Source organism: Phasianus colchicus, chromosome 9, assembly GCF_987193195.1.
Source record: "Phasianus colchicus chromosome 9, bPhaCol1.hap1.1, whole genome shotgun sequence".
Taxonomy (NCBI): domain Eukaryota; kingdom Metazoa; phylum Chordata; class Aves; order Galliformes; family Phasianidae; genus Phasianus; species Phasianus colchicus.
The window spans coordinates 9,655,490-9,672,374 of NC_143444.1; positions in this window are offsets into that span (position 1 = coordinate 9,655,490).

Below are 16,885 nucleotides of genomic sequence, written 5' to 3' on the forward strand. Positions count from 1 at the left end.
CTGGAAGTGATGGAGAAACATGTAGATGTGGTACGAAGGGACATTGTTAGTGGGCAGTATTGGTGGTAGGTGGGCAGTGGAGCTGGATGATATTAGAGGTCTTTTCCAACATTGGTGATTCAGTGATTCTTATCAGGGTTATCTTCATACTATCTGCCACAGTGCATTGTGCTACCATCCACTTAAACTGACAGTAGAAATCATGAGCTGACTTCTTTCCTAATACTGAATGTCTGTCAGCACTCAGCACTTAGTGTAGTATCTTTCAGTGTTCATCCAAGAATCCCCTTCCAGCAGAGAGCAGAGCTGGCAGTGCGTGTGCCCCTGCTTGGCTCCAAAGAATTATTTTTCTCTTTGGTGAACTGTACAAATGGTGGTGCTCTGCAGCTGTACAGGCGTGCGTATAAAATTTTCACCATGAATTGTAGACAGCTGCAGTTATGGTGTGGCACAAATCAAAGTAACAGGCATCCACGGCCTCAAGCATGCACGCTAAGTATAAGTATTACTTCACTGAAATTGGAGAGAGTTGTAAACAACCCCCATCAGATCAAAAAGTGGAGATGTGGGCTGTATCCCCAGCAGAGAGGGGGGGGGGAGGGAACCGTCCATGGATATGTTCCAGAACCGTGGAGATGTGGCACTGAGGGATAATGGGGTCAGTGGGGATGGTGGGGATGGGTTGGTGGTTGGACTGGATGATCTTGGAGGTCTTGTTAAGGAAGTGTTTGTAGGACTTTGCATGTGTGGTTTCTCATTAGGAACTCATGACGAAGTTTTTCACCCAGAGGGTGGTGATGCACTGGAACAGGTTGCCCAAGAAGGTTGTGATGCCCCATCCCTGGAGGCATTCAAGGCCAGGCTGGATGTGGCTCTGGGCAGCCAGGCTGGTGGTTGGTGACCCTGCACAAAGCAGGGGAGTTAAAACTAGGTGAGCATTATGGTCCTTTTCAACCTAGGCCATTTATGGTTCTCATGCATGGAGGTGTTAATAGCAAATACACAGTTTGGTGCATTTCTCTGATGCAATCGGTGCTTGCTTTCCCAAACTTGCTAGGAAAGCAGAATTGGCCATAAATACATCATTGGCTGGTAACTCTGGCTTGCACTACGTGGCTAGAAATATCCCTTCCCAAATAACTGAGCATCAGGCAGCTTGCAGTCAAAACAGGAGGTTTGCTTTGCAAAAGGCAAGCGAGGCATCTGCAGTCAGTGCTCCCGACAGCACCGCGCCTGCTGGTAAATAAGGGCTGCAACCTGTGTTTAAAAATAAGAGCTGCTGGGAGTAGCGATTTCCAGTGTGGAGTGTTTTGGGTTCCCTGTGGGATTCCTCCAGCAGCGCCTGCGGGAGGATGAGCTGGTGGTGGTGTGAGTGTGTCTGCCTGATCCTGCTCGCTGCTCTGCTCCTCAGCTGCTTGTGGGAAGAGATTCAGCGCTTGCCCTGTCTGCATTTCCTTCTGGACACAGCTCCAAAGGAGCACGGTGAGTCTGGTTCCATGTCCTGTATCCTTGTGAGCACAGGGAGAGGGACCCAGGGCTGGTGGACCCCTGCCCTGCCAGCCCTGAGGCCCGGGGGCTGTCTGGGCAGAAGAAAAGGCAGGGGAGAGCCTGGGCAATCTTTGAGCTCAGAAGGCTTGGGCAAATACAGGCTGGTGAGCCTCAGCTCTGTGCCTGGGAAGATCCTGGAGCAGATCCTTCTGGAAGAGATGTTAAGGTACGTGAGGGATAAACAGGTGATATGAGACAACCAGCATGGCTTCAGCCAGGGCAGATTGCCTGGCCTTGTCTGGTGGCCTTAAGTGATGGAGTGACGAAGGGCAACTGATGTCATGTACCTGGACTTGTGCAAGGCCTTTGACATGGTTCTGCACCACATCCATATCTCTAGATTGGAGAGGTATGGAGTTGAAGGCTGGAATATTAGGTGGATAAGAAATTGGTCGGATGGTTGTAAGCCAGAGGGTTGTTGTCAGTGACTGTCCAGGTGAAGGCCACAGATGTGTGGTGTCTCTGAGGGGTCCATTGTGACCAGCGCTCTTTATCAGCAACATTGACAGTGGGATTGAGTGTATCCTCAGCAAGTTTGCTGATGACACTAAGCTGAGTGGTGCAGCCGATACATTAGAAGGGGGGGACACCATCCACAGGGATGTGAACACGCTCAAAAAGTGGGCACATGAGAATTGAATGAGGTTTGACAAAGCAAGGTGATGCACTTAGGTTGAGGCAATCCCAGTTATGAGTACAGACAGGGAGAAGAACTCATTGAGAGCAGCCCTCAGGGCTAACAATGGCAGCAAAGGCACCCGGACAATAAAACTTGATGGCAAGTTATTTACTTGGCATTGCTGTGTCTGCCAAGAACAATATTAATTTTGCCTTTCAATGAAGGGAACGCTCTGCTGATTAGCCACAGGGGCAGCATTTGTTCAGGAAAGCAGCTTTAATGGGTCTGTACATCATGCTGTAACTCATAGTGCCAGGCAAAAGGAGCTCCTGTTGCATGTGCGTGGCTGTGGCTGAGGAGGATGGCTGCACTCCAGGGCAGGGAAGGAGTGATGGGGTTCTGGCTGCTTGGGGTAAGCTGTGCTCCGTTGTGCTGGGAGGTGGTGGCGCACCTTAGGATTTGTCTGCAGGCCCCACTGCTCTGAGCATCCCTCAGCCTCACTGCATGTCAAATGGAACGGACTGATGAAATGGATTAGGCTGTTAGCAGTGTTTGGTGAATGAAGCTCTCACCTCCAGGCACTTGTTCATCTGTGCTAACGGTGCTCAGGGCTGTGCACCAGGGAGAGGAGGGGACGTGGGGATCCTGCTCTGCTGCAAGCTGAGGTGCAGAGCCCCTCCCTGCATGGGTCCCAGGAGGGGAGGGCTCTGCATGGAGTTTGGGTGCAGATCTCTGGGGCCTAGGAATGGTTAAACTCATCTGGCTCTGGGCTTGCTACGCAATTAGTCATTGGGGTAGCGCAGCCTGATGTCACTGCTGTTTCCATGGTGATGGGAACAGGCAGGGAGGAGTGTGTGGATGAGAGCATCCCCAGTCCAACACCGTGGGTCTGGTCTGGGAGGAGCCCGGTGCACGGTGGGGTTTGGAGCCACCCTATCTCAAAACGTCCCCATCAGCTGGTCCTGCAGCCCTGGTCCTGGCCCCTTGTTGGCTGCCAGGCACTGCACAGAAACGATGGCAGAAAAGATAGCAGATGCAGGGCATTGTCCCAGTGGAAGGAAGCATCTCCCAGGTGCTGGTGCCAAAGGATGGATCCCTATGTCCTACAGCCTGCAAGGAGAGAGACATGACAACCTGCTTGTTAGCGACAAATGCCATTAGACATAATATGAAATACACGGCCAGGTGAATTATGGCCTGGCCTGGGTCTGATTTACAGCACACCAGCTGTACTGCAGGTTATTTATTCTACTTCCACCTAAGTGCCAGGTTAACCTGCTGATCCTCCCAGCCGCACAATGCAGCTCCTGGAGGAGCAGGGCTGGGAGCTGTGTGCATGGTGGGGCACCCCATGGCACCCTGCTGTGCCCTACTCACGTCCCAGGCAGGTGTCGGGGTCGGGCTGCTGCTCTTCCACTCACTGAGCATCGAGATCTAATTCGTGTTGAGGGCAAACTTAGGGAGCTGGTGGAGAGCGTCTGTCGGAGAGGTACAAGGAAGGGACCAAGCATAATGCAATTGCTTCATTTGAAGCAATTAGAGCGGAGCAAAACCATGTTTTTTCTAAACGGATTCAATATTGGTAAGTGATGCACGGCTGCTTTTTGTTAGTGCAGAGTCGAAAAGCAATTTTCCCCTGCGCTGGGGCCAGCATGGAGGTCTGACATGGGCCACCGTGGGGATTCCCAGCCTGCATGGGGATGAGCTCCAGCTCCCAGCGCTCCTGGAGCCAGCACTGGGCTGTCCGAGGTGTGAGCTGTTGGCCTCAGCCAATTTGTGTCCAACTAGAAATTAAGCTTTATTAGTCTGAATACAGCTGTGTTTTCAACAGCCCACTAACCTTTTCCTCTTTAATCTTTGCTTATGTCTTAAAAAATCCACTTTCAGTATAAGACTGTCAGATTTAATCCTTTTTAAATATCCTTTTCCCTGGTGAGGCAGCAAGATTTCCCAGGCAGCCCTGAAAGTTGCAGATAAGATTTTGCTGGAATAAGACATCCAAATTAAATGAAGTCTGTATTTAGAGCAGCCTTTTGGGGGGTATCCCACTTTGCGTTTGTTTGCAACTTGCAAGCATGTTTTTTTGGTGTGGGTTGGCTCATCAGTGCAGGATAGCTCATGGCAGCTTGGAATGGAAGCTCTGTCCTGCAACTGAGCATGAAGCCCCTGGGCTGGGCAGCTGGTGCCCTGCACACCACACTGTGCTGGGCTGCCCTGAGCTGTTGATGCACATCCTGCATCCCGTATGCTGTTGCACAGCTATGCACCCTGCATCCCATGCACCCTGCATCCCGCCTTGCTCTCTGGCACAACGAGCCAGCCCTGTATTGCTGCTCACCCTAACAGAGCTGCTGGCAGCGAGCTCAGCTGTGAGCACTTTGCTGTCTGAGGATGAACGCTGCAAGATGAAAGCCTTGTGTTTGTTTTTGGTTTTTTTTTGCTTCAAGTACAGCCCTTATCATTTAAAGCGATCTTTACTGCCTGCTTTTGACATCTTCCTTTCAGCCCCGCAGACTGATTTTCATTGGCCTAAAGAGTAAATCCAGCCATTCTCAAGCTGGAAGAATTCTCTGCTAAGAATGGAAGCAAGGTTGGAACTGAAGCTCATACGTTCTCATTGGCAGCCATCAGATGGAAACGGTGCTGGATGGAAACAGAGCGAGTGCACCCAGAGCAGTGAGAGTCCTAGCACAGAACCTTTATCTTCTGGCATCTCTGCGTCCTTCCCTGTTTCTTAAACACCACTTCTAGTGTTAAATCACCTCTTCTTGCCCAGAGAAGCACCACGTGCAGCCTGTCCCACTGCTGCTGCAGGGCCACAGCACATCCCACCCTGATGCACACGTGGTGGATGTTGGGGATTGCTGCTGCAAGATTGCGAGCAGAGTGATTTATAGCTCGGGGATTTTGTGACATCTTTTTCTTATTTAATCATCTCTGTCTCACCCAAGGTGCAAGACTGTCTTCCTGACAAAAGCAAACAGAAAGGAATTGCTTTTTGTCTTTCCTTCTCGGCGGCATCTGCTGAGGCTCCTTCCTTCTGTTGCACTCCAGCATGCAGCCCACAGCACCCACTCCCATGTGTCAGGGCAGCTCCTGCCCTGGGATGTGCTTCACAACCAGCACACCAGGTCCGGAGAGGGGAAGCCCCTCAGTTCCCTTCTGATTTGGCTACAGGTGTGGAGCTCTGCAGCCCGTGGGGGCTGGGCTTGGGCTCTGCACCGTATATTTTCATTACTGCAAAGATCTCAGGGCTAAGGATGCTTAAACTGTAATAAATACATAAATTGTTGTTGGAGACTCCCAAACAGGGTGATGGAGGCATAGGAAGGCACAATTACCTTGCAGTGTAATTGAAGCTCTCAGTGAGGTCGCTTTATTTCCATGCCCCTTAATTTCTAGTGATGAATAGTTCCTAATATGCACCTGACAAAGATGCTCAGGCCCTGCTGCTGAGTGAGGTGATGGGAGAAGGGAGGGAGGCTGCTGACCAGCTGTGCTTTGTGGGTATGGGCTTGGATGTGAGCAAAGCTGCTTCTCTAAAAGAGCTGTGGTGCACTGGCACGGGCTGCACAGGGAGGTGGTGCCTGGGGGTGCTCCAGAATCACAGGGATGTGGCACTGAGGGATGCGATCACTGGTGGGGATGGGCTGGAGTTGGACTCGGGGATCCAAGAGGTCTTTTCCAGCAGTAACCCTTGGCAGCACACATTGTTCCCCTTTCAGAGAGAGCCGAGTGTCCGGATGGAAGGGACTGACAGCTCAATTTCTCAGCAATGTGTTGTCTGTGATTACTCATGTAACCTGCTTTGGTTACAGGCTTTTATCTGCACCTGCTGTTTGCTTCGCTGTAAATCTCTGTCCGGGCGTTCAGGCTGGTGGGGGGCTGTATGATCTGGTTCTGTCTATTCATTAGTGCCTTCTGATCACACAGGGAAACCTTTTTGCATCAAAGTGGCCATTCATTTTGCTGTGGCAAGCACGGAAGGCACCCAACGTTCCCCTTAAATGCTCCCCTTAAAATTAGAGCTTGATTTCAGCAGCAAGCATCCCTGCAGGACACAAGGCAGTGCTACCAGCCCAGCTGCTGCAGGTGGGGAGGGATCAACCCCTGCGCATTGCAGGCTGCAGGGTGGCATGGGGACCTGCCTGGCTCCATGGGCACCCAGTGTGGGGAGCAGCGTATGGGGATGCGGGAGCCTGGGGAAAGCCAGGGGGATGCAATTAGGCGTGCAGAGAGGGTTCATATCAGAGGATGTAATTCCATTTCCACACGTTCCCCAGAGAAATGAGAGTTAAACAACGAAAAAATTGATTTTCCAATGAATGCCAATTTGTTTTCGAACCGGAATATCAAATTACGGAGGGGTGGGAGAGAGGGAGCAGCACAGAGCGAGAGGGGCCTTGTTCTAAATGGGCAAACAATTAATTCCCAGATTCATTACGACAGCGGTGAGTGAGGGCGCACGAAAGAGTAAATGCATTTAATTTGGAGCCCAGCATTTCCCCTGATGAGATCGAGAGCTCAATGTGCTCTTTCCGTCGATGGAGCTTCCCTTCCCTGCAACACTTAATTACCATTACCTCTCCATTACTGCACTCTCCATCAGTGCAGGATGTGGATGGCAGGGATGTGAGGCTGCAAGCAATGGACCCAGGGCTGTGCCCTGCCTGCCCTATCAGTCCTGCTGAGCTTGGCACACATGGAGGTGGTCAGCCCCTCAGCAGGACACCCTGGGGCACCAGCTCTGTACCAATTATTGTGCTGTTTGGTTTCCTTTTGGCTGCACTGCTGTGTGTGTAACCGGCCTTATGAGCGCACCGAGGATGGGACGTCACTTACAAGGAGCACAAATCATTGTTCCTGACTTGCTCCTCTTTCCATAAAGCTTTTTTTCCTGTTCTGCCTCTTGGCTTTCCTCAGCCCTGCTCAATTAGTGAGCAGCCTCGGCATCTGCAATATTTTGCTCCGTTATCTGATGCAATATTGACGCGCAGTGCTGGGAGTAATTCCCTAAATACCAACAGAGCCATTGATTTTTCAGTATCCAGAAGTGCATCTCTTCCTGACCGCTGCCCTTTCTGGTGGTGCAGCACTAAGTTACAACAAGCTTTCCCCAGCCAACAAATGGAGACAGTTTGCTTTCCTTTCCACCTGCCTCTACCCACCTGAAAGATGCTCTTTGCAGACCCCTCTTGTTCCCTTCCTGCCTGCAGGGCTGGGAGGAGGAGCAGGTGGAGCATCCCCCCAGCAAGGGGCTGTGTGTGCCCACAACCCACGGCATTTTGGATTGAGATAAGGGCTTAATCTGATCTGCTCTTGGGGAACGCTCAATGTGAGCTCGCTCAGAGCCCAGCAATGCTGTTTCCCACCCTCCTGCTCAGTACATCCAGCTGTGCCCTGCCTCCTGCTGGACCCACGCCTTCAGATGTGCTTCCAGCCCACAGCTCCACGTGGCTTTTCCTTTCTGTTGGCTTTTAACCACGTGCAGCTCACTTCCCCAGGCCAGAAATCCTTATTCTGCTTCTCCTTGACCCCGCAGCCAGCCGGCAACCTCAGCTTTCAGATATAGGGTCTGCTGCTGGGCTGCCCCAAAAAATTGGCCAACAATGGTATGGGGAGCAAAATCAGTGCACAGTGCCATTTCCTCTTCCCTGTGCTCAGCCAGGTGCTGGCAGTGGGCATGGAGCAGCAGGCTGAGCATCTGCGTGCTGGCCTGCGTGCAGCTCAGAAGTCATCATTAGCCTAACTCATTAAGCCATTAACGATGCTCGAGCATGTAAAGTGCATTAAAAACCTCTTTTTAAGCAGCGAGTTAACCCCACAGCTTCTAGGGTCAGTGAAAATGGAAATGCATGGCATTAGTGCAGGATTTAAGGGCTCTCATGCAGGGCTGGCCAGTGCTGCCCTCTCCTCCCTTGGGAAGATGCAGTAGATACTTCATTTATCACACAAATTAATAGGGTTTGGGCCACCTTGAGAAATAAGTGGGTCTGTATCAAGGGAGTCATATGGAAAAAGAAATACTTTTGTGGGAGTAATGTCTTGCTAAGCTTCCTTTGTCCCCTCTCTTTCCCAGGGTCCCATGGCAGGCTCTCTACTGAGATGCTGGTGTCCATCTTTTCACCTCTGGGACCTGAAGGGAACATCAGATTGCAACCTTCACTCTACTGGAGAAGCACAAATATGGACAGCTTTGTGCTGGACGCTGTGTGCATGCATGGGCACACGTATGTAATTTGTGCTGCTGCCTGCTCCCTTGTCCTGGGTACTCCTACAGGGCTCCTTTTGGGGGGTCCTTTGGGACTCCTTTAGGGCTCCTTTAGGCTCTCTCAGGTCTCCCTTGGCTATCCTATGGGGCTCACATATGGCTCCTATGGGGCACCTTTGGGTCTCCTACAGGGCTCTTTTAGAGCTTCTATAGGACCCATCTGGGGCTCCTTTGAGGTTCCTATAGGTCTTATTTGGGGCTCCTTTGGGGGTCCTTTAGGGTTCCTTTATGCTGTCTTGGGTCTCCCTTGGTGCTCCTATGAGGTTCCTTTGTGGCTCCTATAGGGCTCCTTTGGGTCTCCTATAGAGTTTATCTGGGGATCCTTTAGGGCTCCTTTAGACTCTCTTGCAACTCCCTTGGTGTTCCTATGGAGCTCCTTTGAGTCTCCTTTGGGGCTCCTATAAAGCTCCTTTGGGGCTCTTTTTGGGCTCCTTTGGGGCTCCCTTGTGTCTCCCTTGGGCTTCGAGAGGCCCAGCCTTGGTTCCTGGTGCTGGTGCCATCCTGCAGAGCAGGGCACGAGGTGAGCACGGTGTCTCTGAGACTTCTGCAGCATCTCCCAGCATGAGATAAAGCTGCTTCATTGTTCGGTGCTAACAATGTGATTTGCTAACACATTACCCAGGGGTGACACAATCTGTACCGTTTAAAGGGAAATGTTAGAGCTGTCACTTCAGCAGGAGGTGTTCAGATGTGCTAAATGGGTCATGCTGCTGAGACAAAGACTGCCAGCCTGAATGGATATTGTGCCTTAGAGGGATGGAGATGTGGGTGCTGCCCTCGAACTGGACCTGGCAGTGCTGTGTGGGTTCCCAGAACCTGTGTGGAGCTGCTGGAGAGAGGTGGTGTTCTGAGGGCAGGGCACTCTGCCCAGCACGGGGAGGGACACAGGGATGAAGGCTGGGGACACAGGGATGAGGACACAGGGATGAAGACACCTTCTTGGGTAAGAGCAAAAAAATGATGCGTTCTTGGCATTAATTCCAAAGCTTTATTGTGTGGTAGCAAGCCAAGGGAGTTTACTGTATCTTAATATAATATAAGGCAATCAACAGCAGTAGAAAAGTATCTTAAAAGTAGCTATTGATTTCCTGCCCAGTACAACATCTCTCAGCTATTTCCCAGCCTCCCTGCAGCCACAGCCACAGGGTTGCAGCCCTGCACTGCCCCAGCAGCAGCGATGGGCAGCAGGGTCCCCATGGATCATCACCACGGCTGCCAACGAGGGGAGAGCTGTGACCCTTCTGCCCCAGGGAACCCTGCCCTTGCTGTGGTTTTGGGTCGGATGGAATGGCAGGGGTCTGTCTCTGAGCAACAGAGATGTAATTATCTGGCAGTGTGTAATTAACAGCAGGAGGAAGGTCCTTGGTTTGTCAGCGCATTGATCAGAAAATGAAATCTTTGTGTTTCCAGCACATTGGAAACAGGAGGGGGATCTTCTCCAGCACGATTCCCTCGGGTCTTCTAGACGTTGTGCTGAGACAACTGCCCATGGATAAGGACCAGCCCCAGTGGGATGGCTGGGTCTGAGCAGAAGCCCCCGAGGTGCCCCAGAAGAAAGGGATGCAGAGGGAAGGCTGAGGTTTTACCTTTCCTTACCTTACCTCAGGCATTCTGCCTTGGGGCAGGGATGATGCGATGTAGCTTCCTCAAAAGACACTCCTGCAGACAGCTGGGCTGTATGACAGGCATTTCTGTGCACTCACACAAGTCCCCATCTAACAACCAAATGTACCCATCTTGTTGTTACCTCGTTAAGGAATCACCTGCGCTACCCTCACTCTGCCAAGCCCCCAACGTGTCCAGGTGACAGCAGATCAAAACACAAAGAGGAACAACCCAGGAGCAGGGGGTGGGCAGAGCCCAGGGTGAGTCCCTGCATGGTGCAGACCCCCACCACACCCCACGTCAGGCAGGGTCCTGCTGTGGGACCCCACAGCCTGGCTGCAGTGAGCGGCCCCCAGGGACCAGCAGCAATCCCTCATCCTGGAGGCAAATTATTCAGGCTGCAGAGGCTGCCTGGGGAGCTTTATTTTTAGAGGAGCCTCTGCATTATGCATGAAACAGAGGGAGTGAAGGTGGTATTTTATAGGAAATTACAACAAGGGGCAGCATCAGACCCTTGACTCAAGCGTGGGGTCATCAGACACCTGCACAAAGCACGGGGCCATGTCTGCAGGAGATGGAGGGGAAGGCTTGCTGCATCACAGCCCACAGCCAGCTGCAAGCAATGGCAGCTCATAGGGAGCTATAAAGGGCAGGAGTGAGGAGCTGGGGCTGCTTTTCTCCCCGTGTGGTGGAGAAGCAGCATGGGGAAAGTGGAGCTGGGAGTGCTGCAAAGCTCCTGCACCCTCTGATCTCCGAATGGATGGCCAAACAGTGAGTTTGCTCTGTGCCAGAGGCTGTTTTCATTTATTTATTTATTTATTTATTTTCTTCTCCAGCCAAACTGTTTGTAGGAGTTCATCCCTCCTGCCTCACTTTCTTTAATCCTCCTTTTTGTATGGAGGCTGGAAACCTCCCTGAGGTTCCCGAGGGGTGACTCCCAGAGCCGTGCCTGGCAATCCTAGCATCTGGCAGCAGCTCTGAGTGTTTGCTCTGTGAGATGGGAGCATTTGTGGGGCAGCACCAACTCCTCCATCCCAGCAGAACAGGGGCTGAGATGCTGCTGGAAAGGGAGAGGGGTCAGGCACTGCCTGTGTGTCCGAGAGGGTCCGGGCAGGGATGGTGATGGAATAAGGAAACGTGTTGCTAGGAGACATCAAACTGGGGCTCAATAATTCATGAGAGCTCTGCAATGAAGTGAATAATTTAGGGTGTGGGAGGCTGTAGGGCCCCCGTCCAGCCCTACTGTCCACCTTAGCTCCCTGAGGAGGGACCCCAAGGGCTGAGATGATGCTGTGGGGTGATTTTGCAGCCCAAACCAGCCCTCCAGATCAAAGCAGGGAGCCTGGCCACCCCAATCTGCTACCCAGCACCCAGAGATGTGCAGACCAGGAGGAGGAGCTGGGGGCTTTGCCATGCCTGGTGTGAGCACAGCTTTATTCTGGAGGCTCTCTCCATTTTCAGGCTCATCCAAATGCCTTGGCAATGAGTTTTGCCTCCCCCAGAATACTATGATTTCTACGTCCTAATGTTAAACAGAAACAACCCTGACAGGCTCCAGCGATCTGTTAGAAATGTTTCATTTGGAAATCAAACTGAATTTAAATGATGACGGTAAGTATTGGAGAACAAAACCAATGAGTTTTCTTTTGAGTTGAGCTGAGCGCTTCATTCAATGTGAAGTCAGGATTTACAGGGAAACAAGCCTCTGGTCACTGAACCAGTAAGAAAAAATCATTATTTTAATCACAACTCTATTCAGAATGGATCTCTTCAAATGATTTTATGGGGTAAGTTGGCCGATAGCAAGCATAGGTTTGTGTTTGGATGCTCCCCTGGCTATGGGAGGGGCTCAGCACCCCACCTGAGATCTGGGTTTTGTAACCTGTGGGAATAACCCAACAACCAGGTTCTGTGGGCTTCCCCACACATCCCTGCCTGGTTGGATAGCACCATCGTGGGCATCCTGTCCCCTGGGAAGTGCCCTGAGCCAGGCTGCAGCCTCACCACAGACAGCATGATGGGGATGCCAAAGCTCAGAGGAAGAGGAGGAACCTCCTCCCCCCTTTGCCCATTCAGGTGCTTTGAGCCTGCTGGGGAGAGCTCCCATCAACCTGGTGCTCATTAGCATTCAGCTGCAGGAGTGTTGTTTGGAATTGCCTCTGCTCGTCACAAGCCAGAAACACAATTCAAAGGAAACGGCCATGAGTTGATTTGCTCTGGAATGAAATGGACTTGGGATGGGGACAGCTTCCAGAACTGTCTGGTGCTGCCCAAGCAGTAAAGCCAAACGAGTGAACTGCTGCCACTGCATTGAACAGTGCTCTTTTAGAGCTATCCTTTTGCCTCTACGACCTGGGGAATGCAGGAGGGCTGAGTGCCACTTCTGAACCAGAAACAGGGGTCCTGCCCTGAGCAGCACTGGCTGTGGGGATGTGGATGGGGTACGGACAAAGGAGGGAGCCCTGCAAACAATGCAGCCAGGAGGCCCAGGAGCAGAGCAGAGCAGGCAATTCTTCCCCATCTGTGCTGGTACAGCCTCTCGCTGTAGATGTGCTCAAGTGCTGGGCCCAGAGGAGCTGACCTTTTCCTCTGAACATCTTTTTGGAGGCAGACGTGTAAGAAGCTCCCCGCAGGAGATGGAGAGCAAATTAAACCAAATAAGTACGGATGTGCTTTTGGGTCGGAGATGAGTGGGAAGCGCTGTGGCAATAGTTCTGATGGGAGAGGGCTGGGAGCAAGAGCAGGCCGTGCCCTCCCAGCATCACCGGGCTGTCAGATGCCTCCAGACAGAGCAATAGGTCGGCTCGCCAAATGTAAAAGGACAAAGCACAGCTGATCCCAACATCCCTTTCTTGCACACAGTGCACAGTTGTAAGACACGGCCACAGTACAATACCAACAGGATGTGCGGCTGGAGCCGTGCCACGCCTGGCCGGCTTCCCAGAGCAGCTCGAGTGCTGCCGAGGCCGCGTTTCCCTTTCTCCCCATCAGTCCCCACGTTCCTTCCCCCAAGGCTGTGAGCAGAACCCCCCCCCCCCCCGGGGGTGCATCCCGTGCCGCCGGGCTCGGTGTCGTGCGGCGGCGGCTTCGCCATCACAACAGTAATTACCGCACAAGGCGCCTGTCAGCTCCCGCGCTCCGCAGTCATCAAAACCTCCACTTTGAGAGCACGGGGAGGGTGCTGTCTGCGACGCTCCGATCCGCGGGGGAGGACGGCTCCGGCACGGCTCTGTCTCGCAGCCAAGCGGTGACAGAAAGGTGGGCTGCAGTGGGGCTGAATCACGGCATTGCTGTGGACAACCTCGGCGATCTCACTCGCCCTCCCGCTGCCCAAATTGATGGGCTGGGGCTGCACCCCCGGGGATGCTCTGTCCCCAAAGAGAAGGCTCTTCTATAACGTCCCCAAAAGAGATCTTATAGTGGCCTTCCTGTGCCTGAAGGTGCCTATGGGAAAGCTGGGGAGGGACTTTTTGTAGGGCAGATAGAGACAGGATGAGGGAAAACGGCTCTAAACTGGAAGAGGGTAGGTGTAGACTAAACATTAGGAAGAAATTCTTTACTGTGAGGATGGTGGGACACGGTCACAGTTTTGCCATGGAAGGGCTGTGTGCTTCAAAGAGACTGACTGTGGCTGCTTAATTTGTGAGTCCAACCCTACTTAACTTTTTTTAATTACTCCCATAAAGCAGGCAGTTTCAAGCGCACACGCAGTATTGTGTAGATTCAAATCTAATTAGCTGTGTTCGCGTTAATTAGATTCATTGTGTATTTGATGCTCGGCTCTTCCTTCGAGCTTTATCTCAGAGCGTGTGTTCATAATTAACCCAAATTTAGTGTGTATTTAAGGCCACTCCGTCCCTGCTGTCCCCATGGGCACGCTCCTGCATTTGTCACCTGGAGCTGCATGGGGTAAAATCAATGGCAGCCCTTCGGAGTGGGTCAGGAATCGGGTTTGTCACCCGTGGAAGTCTGGAGCCTGAAGTGGGGTGCTGGGCTCCATGGGCTCTGTGGGATGGAGATGTCTCGGAACAGCATCCGAGAGCCTGATTTGTTGTCTCCTCTCATAAAAAGAGAAAAAACTGGTCAAGCATTCAGCTGCAGAAAAATCCATATGGAAGATTTCCTCTCTCTTTGTTGGTTTGAAGCAACAGAAGTATTATCTGCGTTCAAAAGAAACCGAAGACTGGTGCCAAACCAGTCACATCTGAAAGCCTCTCTCATCTAAGATTCAAGAAAATGGTCTCTTGTCTAACAATAAATGACATTATTAATTTATATGGCGTTTCTGTGCCAACAAAAAGTCTGAAGAAGTGCCATTTTGCGTTGACACTGACACAAAGCAGCCCTGACAGGTCGTTCTTACTTTTCACAATGGTCAGAGGAACAGGCAGGCGGCGCTTTGCTGCTCTGCCTTTGGGAAGTGCGGGGTGGTAGAGCTGCTCCCGGCGTCTCCCAGCATAGCACAGCATTTCCTCCTGGCACTTGAACAACCCCAGGTGCAGAGCTGGCCCTGGCAGGGCTCTGACACGTGGCCATGGGATCTGGGCTCCCGTGTGGCCAAAGCTGTGTGTTCCCAGGGCTGCGGTGCAGGCAGTGCAGATGGTGGAGGCAGAAGGCCGGCATTTGGAGATGGATGTCTGCTGAGCACTGCAGTGCTCCGTGTGATGAGCAGGGCTGGGTGCTCAGTAGCTAACTGGGCTGAATTTACACTTCCAAATGCAATATATCTCAGCATATTTCAGAAAAACTCTCTTTTTTTTTTCTTCCCCCCCCCCAAAGACATCTTTTTTTTTGGGGGGGGGGGGAATCAAACCAAATTTCATTCCGTTCCAATGACAAATTTTGATGGATTCAAAGGAGAAGGAGGAAAAGGCAAAAAAAGCATTCCCTGGAAGCAGGCTACTCCAGGACTGCCCTGCCCAATGTTTCCACCAGCCAGTTCTCTATGGACACGTGGCCAAGCATCATTGCTTGCTGGGGCTGCTTGCTGTGGTGCCGTGCAGCCCACTCACCCACTCTACAGGCTTTGCTGTTTTCTCCCTTTCTGATGGATGGCTGGGTGATTTGTCTTTGCTGCGGAACAAGATGCATAAAGCTTGACAAATGGTAGGGAGAAACATTTCTCACACTGGAATAATTCAGTTTTATTGGAATTCTCCACTGTGTGCTGCACTCCCTATGAGTTGCTGCGGGACGGGAATCACTCAATGAAATGGGGTGGAAAGCAGTGAGGCTGGGAAGGGCTGGAGATAATGGCACCACTGCCTGCCCATGGCACAGGGATGTTCCCATCTGCAGATGTGGGCTCCGAGGCCTTGCTGATGGCAGTTTCTCATTTGAGCAGTTTTTCTACTTCTTCACTTGGGCTTTGTAGACATTAGGCAGCGCTTTTTGTTTAAAAATCAAAATGTCACCTAATGCTTGAATCAAGTGTCTTGCAAAAACCTGGAAGGCTAAATATAGTTAATTTGCACTGTAACCTTCACCAGCCAAGCCAATGAACAACAGCAATCAAGCTACAGCATGGCTTTGCTTAACAGCAGAGCCAGCAGGCTGGGATTTCACTCTTGGATCTATTAAGGAGGGGAGAGCAGGCAGGGGAACCCAGATCAGGGGGATGGGAACAGCATGGAGATGGTGAATAAAGGCAGTGCTCAGCCTGACAGTATCAGGGGGACAGATAGTTTTGGAAGTGTGCAAGCATTCCCTGCAAGAGGTGTGGTGACATGGCAGTGAGGTGTCATCGTGGTAAGGTGGCATCGTGGTGAGAGGACATTGTGGTAAGGTGGCATCGTGGTAAGGTGATGCTGCCCTTCCAGCTGCCACAGCTGGATGCTGCCCTGCCTCAGGCCACTCGCAGCAGCTCTTCCCTTCTCTCTAATAGGATTTGAGAGCTTAGCTACCTTTGTGCGATAATGACAGCTCACCCCGCAGTCTTTCAGGCATGGCTGCTTGGCTGCCTAAGAGCCTGTAAAGCTGCTAATGAAAAGTAATTCCTGCCCGGAGCTCTGGGAGGGATGGCCACCCGTGGGCACGGCCCCGCTGCTGTGTGAGCAGGGCTGGAGCGGTTCTGGCAGGAAATAAGCAAGATGTGAGCATGGAAATCAGTTTGGCCATCGTGCACCCAGGGCCGGGCATCTATCCTGAGCTCCTCACAGATGCCCATGGATAAGCTCATGATTCATTTAGATAGGAGTACGTGCTCGCCCCGGCTCCCTTCCCGCTCCACTGCTTCCTCCTCTCTCTCGGCACAGCCCGGTGGGTCCCGCAGCCCAAACCCATCATGCCCAGCCCTTGTACCGCAGAGACGGCAGTGCTGCAGGCATCCCACCTCTGCCCTGCGAGCTCCACAGCTTCCAGAGAGCGGCCCTTCTGCAAAAAACAAAAGATCATTATCCTAATGGATGTGACACATTCTCTGCGTACTGACACATAACATATGGCACAAGATTACATCCCTCTAAATGATTCATGCAGTTCATCACCACCGCGATTATCTGCGCCTTCCCAGAGCAGCATCTCCCTGATGCGGCGACAGCTCTCCGCTCCCCGGCTCCAGCTGCTGGAGGGATTGGGGAGGAATACCAAATTCTTCACAGTTTTCAGGCTCAGGTAGATGCCTGGCAGCTCTGCCCATCTCCACTGACATGAATAGGTGGGGGGGGGTTGTCTTCATTCGTTGCTTTTTACATCCTCCTAATGCTTTTTGAGGACCCTCCACTGCCCTGTGTCCAGGCTGGGCTGCCCTGCTCCACGTGTGCAGGGCTCTGCCAGGGCTGGTAGGCTCGGGGCAGTCCACCCCAGAGAAGAATTTCTTAGTCCCACAATGGAAAATTCCTTCC